The sequence below is a fragment of the Zootoca vivipara genome, chromosome 16 (genome assembly GCF_963506605.1).
Source record: "Zootoca vivipara chromosome 16, rZooViv1.1, whole genome shotgun sequence".
Taxonomy (NCBI): domain Eukaryota; kingdom Metazoa; phylum Chordata; class Lepidosauria; order Squamata; family Lacertidae; genus Zootoca; species Zootoca vivipara.
In genome coordinates this window covers 8,920,230-8,927,960 of record NC_083291.1, presented here as the reverse complement: position 1 = coordinate 8,927,960, position 7,731 = coordinate 8,920,230, and the positions used below count along the sequence as shown (strand labels likewise).

The following is a 7,731-nucleotide window of genomic DNA, read 5'->3' as shown; positions in this document are numbered from 1 at the left end:
ATATTTCTGTATCCCTCAGTGTGAAATTCTGCAATTAAGGCAGTTAGTCTATGCACACATGAGTAGCTTTTAAGCAGCAAGGTGACACACCCACTCTTGTCTTTCATCCAATCCCATGCCTGCACTCCCCCCAACTCCTATTCACGAAGCTATCGTTTGTGCATGTGCAACGGCTGTTTCAAATGTACACACTAGCTTAACTGTGGTTTACCTTTTTCAGATTGGATGGAAGCATTTATTCTTCAATTACTATAGGACAGCTATGGATTATAGCTAACTTCATGTGTTTCAGTTACCAATAGTAACTGGTAGTCCACTGGAGACAGATTATATGGTAATGAGCCTTGGCATTGTCCGGTTGCTCCTGTAAGCAGCCCTTCAGTGGTTGCAGAAAGAAGGTAGAAGTCAGCCTGTTTTTATTATCTATACTGTACTTTAAACATTTGCAGAGGGAAATGAGTGGAACACAAGTAACAGATCGGATCCCTGGTTCATTCCGTGCACAAGCTGTGTGTAGAATTGGGTCATCAGTGAAGCAAAAAGGGTCACGCTGAAACTCTGCAAGGATTAAATTTTGGGAGAGATTTGCAGAATATTTGGACTTTGACCTTGAGGAATTAGTTGTATCTATTTTTGAATATACTTCATAATAGTGTGGGGGCATAGCAGGGCCTGGTGGTGAAACGGCTTTTACATTTGTGGTTCACACTGTTGGTGTGTGTTTGTTTTCTTACAAGGATTTGTGATGCTTGTGTGTGTGTGTCTGTAGGGACGCGGTGGCACTCTGCTCTAAACCACAGAGCCTAAGACTTGCCGATCAGAAGGTTGGCGGTTTGAATCCCCGCGACGGGGTGAGCTCCCGTTGCTCGGTCCCTGCTCCTGCCCACCTAGCAGTTTGAAAGCACGTTACAGTGCAAGTAGATAAATATGTACTGCTCTGGTGGGAAGGTAAACGGAGTTTCCGTGTGCTGCTGTTCACCAAAAGCGGCTTAGTCATCCTGGCCACATGACCCGGAAGCTGTCTGCTGACAAACGCCGGCTCCCTCAGCCACTAAAGTGAGATGAGCGCTGCAACCCGAGTCGTCCGTGACTGGACTTAACGGTCGGGGTCCCTTTACCTACCATGTGTGTGTGTGTGTGTGTGTGTGTGTGTGTGTGTGTGTGTGTGTGTCATAGCTGCCAAGTTTTCCCTTTTCTCGCGAGGAAGCCTATTCAGCATAAGGGAAAATCCCTTAAAATAAGGGATAACTTGGCAGCTATGGTGTGTGTGTATGTGTATATATAAAAGCATTCAGAAGCCTCATGGTTTCTTTTCTCTTTTTTTAAAGAAACCCGAACATTGTAATTAATAGCAAATTACTGTTATTTAACTTAAACTACGAATAAGAAATGCTATTGTTTATATAAATATCACCATGTTCCCACCCAATATGATTATTATTACGTAAACGGCACTACATATACAACAAATGTAAATGATCCCAAGGCAGCAACTTTCTTGAAGAATGCAACACTGAGGTTTCATTTGCTTGGCAATTTAAGGTTTATAATCCAAATGAAGTAACAGGCTTCCTTTTGTTACTCGCCTCCTTAAAGCAACCTGACACCCTTCTTTTCTACGGGGGGGGGGCACCACACCGATTTGCAGCAGAATCCTAGTCACGTCTACTCAAAAGTAACCCCTACTGAACTTCGTTGGGCTTATTCCCATGTAAACAGAGTTAGGATTGCAGCCACACGATTCCTCCAAAACGGCCTTTAACTCCAAGAAAACGGACCACCTGACCTGAACTATCGTCTCTACCACCCCGATTCCTCCCTGGCGCACGAAGTTTCCATTTTTTAAAAAACGTCTGGTAGGTTGCACCGCGTGTCCTCAAAGACGTGAGGGCAGCTGCGAGGAGGAGGAGGAGAAGGAGGAAAGGAGCTCTCGCAAAATTCACAGAAGAGGGCGGAGAGAAGGCGGGGTGCAAAGCGAGAAGGCACCCAACCGGCTGCTTCGCTCGCTCGCGTTTGAAAGCGTGCGTGCTTCTCCGAGGGAAAACACGGGCGCACAAGATTCTCGCCTTCTTGCAAACGCGGGGCGTGCGCGTGTAGCTCTGTTTGGCACAAGAGGTTGGGGGGGGGAGAGAGGGAGAGAGAGAAAGGGGGAGGTCCTTTCTGGGCTGGTACAGCAAGATAACGGGGAGTGACGTCACCGTCCCTGCCAATCTCTCTCTCCCCCCCCCCCACTCTTCCCCATTCCCGCCCCACACAGCGCACCGTTGCTGCCCGGGGCGCTCCGGCGTTGCGCGTGTGCGCCTTCCTCGTTGCTCGCGTCCTCCGTCCGTCTGTGGTCCACCCAGGCGCGCAGGGCGAGAGGCTCAGCCGTTCTCCTCCCGCTTCCCACTCGCCTAAAAACAGCCGGGCTCTGCAACAAGCTTCTCACAACACTGCTGAGGGTGGGGGGCGCACGCAAATCCTGTGATCTGCACAGCATAAGAGGATTTAGCAATAATATATATTATGTCCTCTCTCTATATAAATATCACCTAGAGAGAGGGGGGAGGAAAGCGGGAGGCGAGCATCCCTACTACAGTACTTGGTCCCTCAGCAAGCAAGCGCAGCCATCGCCTCTTCCCAGAGGAGTCCTCTAAAAGGGTCTTTATTTCCCCCCTCCTTTCCTCTTTCTTTTTCTTTTTAAAGGTAGGGGGAATCTCTCGCCTATTCTGTTTCCATCCCTCTCCAACACCCGAGCCATCTCCAACTTGCCCTTTTTGGGTCTGCATTGCACTTTGGGGAAATTTCCCTCTTCTTCTTTTTTCTTCTTCTTTTCCCTCCTTGGAGGAGGAGGAGGAGGAGAGCGGATCCGGTTTTTCTATTTGTAGCTAAAGAATGGACTAAATTAAGAGGGGCAAAAGGGAGGGGGAGGGAGGAGGGAGCAAGAGGAGAAAGGAGGAGGGTGAAGCGGAGAGCAGAGCGAGAGAGCGAGAGGGAGAGAGAGAGCCCGGGAGCAACAGCAGCAGCAGCAGCAAGAAAAGAAGAAGAGGAGAGCGGACAAGCAGCAGCAAGAAGCCAGCCAGGGAGACCCGGCAGCCCGGGGAGTTCCGCCGGCTTCCCCGCTCCCTGGATGCCGCCGGCCCCTCGGACTCCCATCCACTTCCCCGCTTTGGACGGTCCGTGAGAGGGCGGCGAGAGACCCCCGGGCGCTTGGGGGCGTCGCGGGAGGGGAAGGAGGGACTCGGCTGGCAGCCGCTCGCACGGCTTTGGATTAAATCGGCCTCCCGGGAGACGAGCGGCAGCAGCGGGGGAAAGAGGAGCAGAGGTGGCCGTGGCGGCAGCAGCAAGAGGAAGGAAGGCGAAAGGAGAGGAAGGGAGCCCTGCCAAGAAGCAGCGCCCGGCAAGGAGGGCTTGGCTGGCGGCGGGGGCAGCGGCGGCGCTGCTGCTGCTGCGAGGGGAGCCGACGGGGAGCCAGCATGACCAGGTAATTCTCTCCGCCGCTGCTGCTGCTGACCCATTTCTTTCTTCCAGCCCCTGCTCTGGAAATCTGGTGTGTGCATATGTGTGTGTGTGTTTGCGCGCTCGTGCGCGCGCGTGCATGATGTGTGCATGAGAGACAGCCATGTGCATTTCTCAGCTACTCTTCTCTCCCCCCCTCCGGTAGCCCCGGGGGTCTAATCTCCAGACAGGAAGGCTGACAATAAGGGGAATCTGAAGGCGGTGGGGTGGGAAGAAGGCTGGGCTGGTGCGTGCCAGGATTGGTGTCCAGGGGGAGAGAGAGAGGTCCGTCCGTTTGCTTGGGAGGGAGAGATGGAGGCGTGCGGTGCTGCCGACGGAAGGCTTGTTGTTGTTGTGGTTGATGATGATGATGATGGACCGAGTTAGCTCGTTTGTCCTGAGTGGTGTTTATTGCAGTGGGAAGATAACAGAAATCAAAGGCGAGAGGAGATGCCGTCCGAAGTGCGCTGGGATTGGGGAACCGCCTGCGCGCGTGTGACTGGGGGGGGGGGGGAGGTTGTGAACAACCCCTGGGATGCCCAGATAACACCCCCTCTTTCTTCTTCATAGGGTTCCTAAGTAAACCCATATGCTAAAACAGGAATTATTTCACAACAACAACAATAATTACAAAATCCTTAAAGCAGCCAAGACAAGGACTTTTGACAGAGGCATGGCAAGGTTTACAAGAGTACTCCCATGGTTGTTGTTTTTTTGAGGGAAACTTACTTGATCAGTGTTTTCCACAATACTTCCACCCAGTCTTCTGAGTTGCTTCCTAATGCTTGTGAAGGTGGTGTGTTTTTTTTTTGTTCTTTGTTTTGCCATCTTCCCCAAGCCGCCCTCAATGACTAGCTGCCCTACAAGTCATAACCTTTATACTTAACCTTTTCCCCAATCGCCTGTTCCGCTGGTGTTAGTTCTGTTTCTCCACAGGTTATTTGGGAAGAAGGCAGTGTCGCCAGCATTCCTCCTTTCAGGGTTTTGCATATTTTATAATCCACTGGGAAGTGCATTTCTCATCAAGTTTCTTTGTAGGTGCCTAAAAATTATGTTTCTGGTGTGGTTCGTGTAAAGTGTTCACCCCAGCAGAGTGCAGCACCAAGATTTTATGTTCCTTCAGAATCTTATGAGGCTGAGATGTGTCTGTTGCATTGAGTTTTCATGGTGTGTTTTGTGTTGGTTCCTGTGATTTTTTTTTGCTTGGAAAACAGTGTCAAAAGTTCTATTGCGACAGATGATGGTGACGTTTTTGTCATTTTCTTTCACCCCCATGATATGCATACCCACAACATGAAAAAATGGAAAGAAAATTATGGGGAGGGGGCCTCCCCTCTTTGATGGTGGAATTTTATTACAAAAAGAGTTTTTGTTCATTTTGAAATAAAGATTACACACTACAACAGAGTAACGTAAACAACAGAAATGAAAGATTTCAGCCTCTGAATATGAATCAGTCACATATATGTCTGCTTTTAAGGGACACTGATGATTTGCTTCATCAAAATGTCCTTAAATTAGTTCTCCTGAGATCTACTGTATGGCTTCGGTATTTTTCAAATGTGAAATTGATAGTCTGGTCAGCGCCTTAAGTTCAGCTGTCAAATTCTGCTCTGGTGAATTGCTATAAACATCAGATGTGTTCCCTACAAGGCATGTTTCAGAACTAGGTTCTGTAGCTCTTGCAAAGAAAAGGGAGACAGATAATTAGATACCTTTTCATATAATAATAGTAGTGGAGGTATGGTAGGATATTTATAGGTATTTTCAGTTCAGAATGATACATGGTTTGTGTACATGGTTTAGTGAAACAGACGATCTCTGCTTTTAAGATGGCACTAAGAAATCCATTGTAATTTATATGTTCTTTGGTAGGAATGACACTTAAAAAGGGAAATGCAGGTTTTAGATTTCAAGCAGTTGCGTTTAAAAATACATTTTCACCTGTCTCAACATTTTGCTGCTTGGTGAATAACAGTGACATTAGTTAAACATTCTATTGTGGCTTTTATATAACTCAAATATTCTCAAGCAGCAATAGGACAATGGTTTGTGTGTGGGTAGATACATTTTCTATTTTTTTTATTTTAAAAATCTGTGAAGTATTTGACAATAGCTCTGACTTGGTGATTAGAAACACAAGGTACTCTCCAATTTTCTTTTAAAAGACCACTTGCAGTTCTCACACTGGATTGGCAATGGCACTAGAACTTCGCAAGCAAAAAAGTAGGGATCACCCCATTGTCTGCTGCTGTGAGTGGTAAGCCACTAGGGGCCTGTATAAACTGCTCTTACGCAGCAAATACCATTGTATGGAACACTCTCCTCTCTCTCCCTTTGGCGAGAAGGGCATTTTTGTGCCGATTTCATAAAGACTTACCTATGATTTATTACCAAAGGGTTAGGCTAATGTTGTTGGAATGAGTGGTAATTTTTGTGCTGTTCCCCACTGGCAAGTCTTATAAGGAACTTTGAGGCTTCCCTTTCTACCTTTAGGGTTGAGGGACATTGCTGTCTGAAATGTGGTCATCTCGACCTTTTTGACATCTGGATTCGTTTCATCTTTAGTTCCAAATTTAACACTATTAGCCGATATAAAAAGGACCCAGGTTTGGGGTGGGAGAGTTAGCTCTAAGATCCTATATCAGGCTTAGAAATGGGACTGTTCACCCCCCCCCCAAAAAAAACTAAAATAAGAAAGGGGGGATGAAAGATGGTGATTACTCTGAAAATGATGTGGGTGCATGTTGATGGTGTATTTAGACTACAGTAGTGATTGCCAGAATCCTAAAGTTGTGCTTGAAATCTAGTCAGCGCTTATAGGATATGGGCTGAAGATGTGCCATTTATTTCTGAGCATTGTTCTCAGAGGTTTGAAATCGACCAACCATGGCATTCCTGATGGTTGATTTTCAGTTTTTCAAATTTTCGGTTTTTCAAATTGACAAGGCAGACAATTTGTGCCGAGGAACAGCTGAAACATTTGCATATTGAATTCCTTTCAAATTGAACATGATTTATCAGGCTAAGAGGCAACTCTATTTTTGAAAGGATTTACCAAAGCTAAATCTGAAGATTTTAGGATGGCATGATGAAAGCAAACTCTTGTGCTGTGTTTGTGTGTGGATAATTTTAGTATAAAATTAGTTGTGCTAATAAGTGAGCTGTTGTGTGGGAGATCAATTTCTTGGGAACCTGGTTTTAACAATTTTTTAGTGCATTTACAGTGGATAGTAATATATTTGCCATAGAATTACTTTGTGGAGTAATTCTGTCTAGACATGCATAATAGGTGGTTCAGTTGTTAGACTTTACTTGTAATTCAACACTTTATACATTTTTACTAATATTTCTTGAGCATTAGGAGACCAGGTTATACTGTATTGCACTGTCTCTGTTGTCTTATTAATTCTTCTGGTGTTAAAATGTAACACACTTTACAACTGGAAGCAAACTCGGTAGTTCACGTAGTTTGGGGAGTATGTGGCTGTTATCTTAATTTATTTGGGATAGGTTTTCAAGGAACTTAGCTTATGGATATGTAATAGCAAACGAGAGCCCAAAGGAGAAACAGTTCTTAAAATATTCCTTCATATACTATTAGTGATTTGCCAAGTGGGAGCAAAGGGGGAGGAATTATTTTTCTCTGTGATCTGCTACGTTGAGAGCTCCTGTACAACACATCTACTGAGGAAATCTGATGATGTAGAAGAAGATTGCTTGAGAGTTCTTTGCCTGTAAATTCCTTTCATAGGGGTTCTGTGTCTAGCACAGACTCAGCGGAAGATACTTTTATCTGAACCACATTGTCTCCCTGATAATGTCACTCAGCTGTGACTGAACACTGGCATCTCTTATTAGATTATCAATCATGCACATCAGAAATATTTTTTGGTAAATGCACAATGTTGCGAATTCTGTTCAAAGAAAAATCACAAAACCATATTTGTATGAAAATAAAGCAATAAAAGATTATTGCTCACTTTTTTTTAAAAAAGGAGTTTTTAATACTTTTATCTTTGTTATTTGTTTTTTAAAAAAATCTTTGTTATGTTTAATGAAAGGCCCACATATAAGTTAATCTATGTTATATCCAGATTTATCTAATGCAGCCTCTTCTCTGAGCCAAGGTGGGATATTTCTGTTCTTCTTAGAAACCTCTAAGAAAAGGTTCCACAACTTAACGAGGCAACTTACAAAACTGTCTTTGTAGCTAAATGCCCCATGTTGTATTTCAGATTTTTTAAAAAATGT

General features: G+C 45.1%; 1 protein-coding gene across 4 annotated transcripts in view; it reads left to right on the top strand.

The window, feature by feature from the left end:
• Window positions 1-2,940: 2,940 nt before the first annotated feature.
• Window positions 2,941-7,731, top strand: part of PTPRD (protein tyrosine phosphatase receptor type D) — a 376,490-nt gene continuing 371,699 nt past the window's right edge. For all 4 annotated transcript variants that reach the window (XM_035140530.2, XM_060268732.1, XM_035140525.2 and 1 more), the window contains exon 1: window positions 2,941-3,463. The gene's annotated coding sequence lies outside the window, so the exon portion shown is untranslated. The remainder of the gene's footprint in view (window positions 3,464-7,731) is intronic.